Source organism: Schistosoma mansoni, chromosome 4 (genome assembly GCF_000237925.1).
Source record: "Schistosoma mansoni strain Puerto Rico chromosome 4, complete genome".
In the NCBI taxonomy this organism is placed as follows: Eukaryota; Metazoa; Platyhelminthes; class Trematoda; order Strigeidida; family Schistosomatidae; genus Schistosoma; species Schistosoma mansoni.
This window is the reverse complement of record NC_031498.1, coordinates 16,312,597-16,317,040: the sequence shown is the minus strand read 5'-3', so window position 1 is coordinate 16,317,040 and position 4,444 is coordinate 16,312,597.

The window sequence follows — 4,444 nt, the reverse complement described above, 5'->3', positions numbered from 1 at the left end:
CCTGGTTGGGGTCCGCGTCGATTCGTAACCAATGGTTGGAGACTCTTCACCACGTGGCTCAGAATCGATCACAATGGCGTAGGTGTCTTTGCGCGGTAGCTTCCCGTAAACCGGGAGAGTAAAAGGGCGGCATAGCGGTCGGCCGTCCTAGACGAGAGCCGGAGAAACAACCTGGGGGGAGATTATTACCTCCACTAAATTAACTACTTCTATGAGTCCGGTGTTCATCTTGTTGTGCTAACGAGGTATGGCAACTTGGACCGATGCATATATGTGCCTGGTCCTACGTTGTCGCAGACTGACTGATGCTCTCCATTGGACGATTAGAAATAGTTTTCGGTTAATCAAAAGGTAAGGGAGATACAAACTGACACCTATAAAAATTTGATTTTCGAAGACAATTCATTACTCCGTCAGTACGAAGTCTAATGTTTCAATATTGATCGACAGTCAACAGAACACATAAAAAGAAATAGGTTCTTTAACTGAAATCGATGACAAAAATATGGTGTTCTCAAGAGATCAAAAACACTCTAAACTCTTTGGCGACTTATCAATTAATTAAAACGGATAAAATAAGAAATTTATATTTTCTGGTTAGCGTTTTTTTAGCGAGCTGATTTTCTACGGGATCGGTTCGCTAACTCCATGCCCAACCCTCCTCCTTTACCCGGGCTTGGGACCGGCAGTAGCCCCCGAAGGAGCTACGGGTGAAGTGTTGAGTAATGAAGTAATTTATATGGAATCGTAAAATAAAAAAAACATTATCATTTAAATTATTAGGTTAATTGAGATTAGTAACCCAACAAATATAACCTGGTTTAAATCAAACGATTGTATCTGAAAATTGGGGATATCATACAACTGTTTAAGTCAAAACACGTGGAGTGGTGTTTAAGTTTTTACATTAATGTCTAAAAGTTGATTATTTCAATAAGCGATACAAGAAGTAGACTTGCGCATGTATTTTCACAATTTTGAAGAGCGTTTGTGGTGTTTCATTACCATGTACTCATTAACTACAAATACAAACTTACGTAAGTTAGGACGACGAATTAAAACCGGTGATACCACAAACGTGAATATTGTTATCCATAAAGTATAATAAAGTGCAGAAATCTAAAAAAATAATAGAAAGTATAGTTTATATTCACTCTGCTCTTTTTTAAAGATATGCTCGTTTTTTTTGCTTGTACTGTAAAATCTGGACAATTCAACGAATGCGTAACAAGTGAATCAGATAAAGGGAACTTACGACCTAGTATAGGTAAAAACATATTTCAGTTACCACAATAAAACGAAAGGGGAAATCGACAAGATGAAACAATCACAGCTACAATGGAAAACTATACACAAGGAACAGTTCCAAACGAACAAATGCGATCAAAGAATGTGAGACGTGGAATGACACAGGTAGAAAGATAAGAGATCAGAACAAACTTCAGTAGTAAGACTGAACACTAAGTTATCTCGCCTGAGGTATTCGACCATATTGAGACTGTTCTGAGAGCTACAAGCTTGGAAATCTACATCTTTACACACGATTTAGAGTCATCATTGGTATTCTCATGAACTGATGGCTTGGTTAGTCTGAAGTATTAGACATACTAAAGGCAGTCGATCACTTACTGTTTACGAAGTACAAAAACGTACAAGTTAACTTATCTGAACTACCAAACATTATCGTTATTGGACTTAAGATTGCAGTTGAAACCAGATCAGAAGGTCGGTTGAATCAGTGCTTGGCAAGATCTCTATGAGTAAGTCATAACATAGAATTTCGTACGTACGAACATCAGTTCGAGTTGCCATAACACATTAGCACAGAGAAACAATTGTTCATTCAAATCCCATAGTGGTAGAAGTAGTAAGAGTATAAGCAGTAATCCGAAAGATTAGGGTTTCAAGATGTTATTCAAAGAGTCTAATCCAGTGAAATAAATTTGGACAGAAAAAAGGATAGGGACATCAAGAATTCAGAAGATTAGAATTCGGCAGAATACGAAGAGTGGATGCACCTTTGCCATTGCAAACGATTTTGAGCCATGGCATTCAAGGTCTCTAACCATCGGTTGCTATCATTTCGCGAATCCCAACCAGGTAGTCTACACCTACCAACATGACTCAGTTCAATTGTTAGTGACTTCATGGATTTGTGCCACGTTTTAGTCTGGCCGCCCCTAGCTTTCTTCCAACCTACTCTTAAGCCATAAAACATTGCACGACGCAGGAGTCGATGGTTGAGCATACGTAACACGTGTCCCAGCCATCTCAATTGATGAAGTTTCACTACTTCATCAATCGATTTGCCATCCTTACCTAATACCCATTTCCTAACGACTGCATTACTAACTCGGTGGTCCCACAATATACGAGAAATACTTCGAAGACACCTATGATCAAATACCAGTACCCTACGAATATCCTCTACTCTTACCAACCATGTTCCACTGCCATAAAGTAGGACGGAATGAACTGCTGCGCAGTAAACGCGTCCTTTCGTTGCTAGACGGATATCTCGCCTACAACATAAATGACGCAATTGGTCAAAGCTAGTCGAGCCTTCTGTATCCGTGCTGAATCGACAATTGTTCCTCTGTGCTAATGTGGTATGACAACTTGAACTGATGTTCGTACGTACCAAGTTCTACGTTGTGACTGACTGACTGACTACTTAATATACGAATATTTATTAGTAAGTAAATTTTGTATGCTTTGTCAAAATCACACAACATAAAAGTTCCGAAAATAAGTAGAGACTTGAAAATAATCTAATTAGACAAAGTTTGCATAAAGAGACTTTTGTAATAAACTGGAAAACTTTAATGAACACTAAAGTGCTTAATTGTTGTCTACAAAAAAACAATAAAAACTGTGGTTTATTTATTTCAGGTGTTAATAAACATATAACAATGAACAGAACAAAAGACAAAATAAAGTTCATTTTATATCAAGCCACTTGAACAATGAGATTCAAACCTACAAAATTTTAGCTACGTGGTGTATAAGAACTTGGGACCGGAGTCAGACAAGGCTGTCTACTCTTCCCATTCCTCTTCCTTCTAGTGATTGACTGGATTATGAAGAATTCGACATCTGACGGGAAATACGGAATACAACGGACTTCTCAGAATCAACTAGATGATTTGGACTTCGCAGATGACCTATCCCTCCTATCCCATACACACGAACAAATGCAGATGAATACAGCAAATGTAGCAACAGTCTCTGCATCGATAGGCCTCCACATTCACAAAGGAAAAAGCAAAATCCTCAAATACAACACGGAGAACACCAACCCAATCACACTTGATGGCGAAACTATGGAAGAGGTGGAAACATTCACGTACCTGGGAAGCATCGTTGATAAACAAGGGGGATCGGATGCAGATGTGCCTTGTTTCAAACTGTTTCCGTCACACAAAACAAGAGAAAAATTTATAAATTCAAAAAAGTGCTTGTTAGATACTCGCTTGAATGTTTCTATTACGAAACCTGTTAGTGGGATATAGATTGGATTAAGGCACGTTCTGTGCATGATTGTGTTGAGGCACACTGATTGACCATTTCCTGACACTAGTGGATACTTAGAGAAAACTCTAGAATATTCGATGAGGTTGTAAATTATGGACGATCTTAGAGCGACCTCGAGAATGTCCACCTACTAACTAGAAATAAATGAGAGTCATAAACCAGTGTGAGGAACTAGAATTATGATTTACAGTTGATGGCTAGGGTTAGGAATTAGATTTGGGTTTTCGTCACGAACTGACATCAGCTTAAATGCCAAAACGCTATTTGGTAAGTGGATGAATGCATTTTGCGCCAAAGTCCAAGACCTATTATGTTATGTCTGATTGGTTCATCCATTAATTATAGTCTCGTCAAATATTCTTGCGTAAAATTTATAAATACACTAACATCTTCCTTATTGTGATTCCTACTTCCATTCGACCTTGTCTATTTGAAATATAATTACATTCCTGTTTCACTGTGCTCTGGTTTGGGGACTTGTCGGATGAAACAATACCCAAGAATACTAAGCAATAAGAGTGGCTGAGTCGTAATAAGAGTTCATCACAAAACCACAAAAAAATCAACCATCTATCTAATTGAAAAGTTCAACACAAAGCAAACGGCTTCAGCCAACTGTTTTGGAATGTAGATTATCAGTCGAAACGCGCAAAACTAGTGAAGATACAGCAATCTGTGAATCCACCGAACAAGTGATCATAAACATTATCTATCATTAATCATAACATAATGATGCAAGATATTTAAACCAAATAATCTTAGCAAAATGTAACTTTACCGATAGTATGATATACTATGAACAGATAAGTATATACCATTTATGAAATGATAAAGATAACAACTTTTATGTTAGTAGACGATTCTCTGTTCCATTTTAATTAACTGTGATGAATGAACAATCAAACTAATC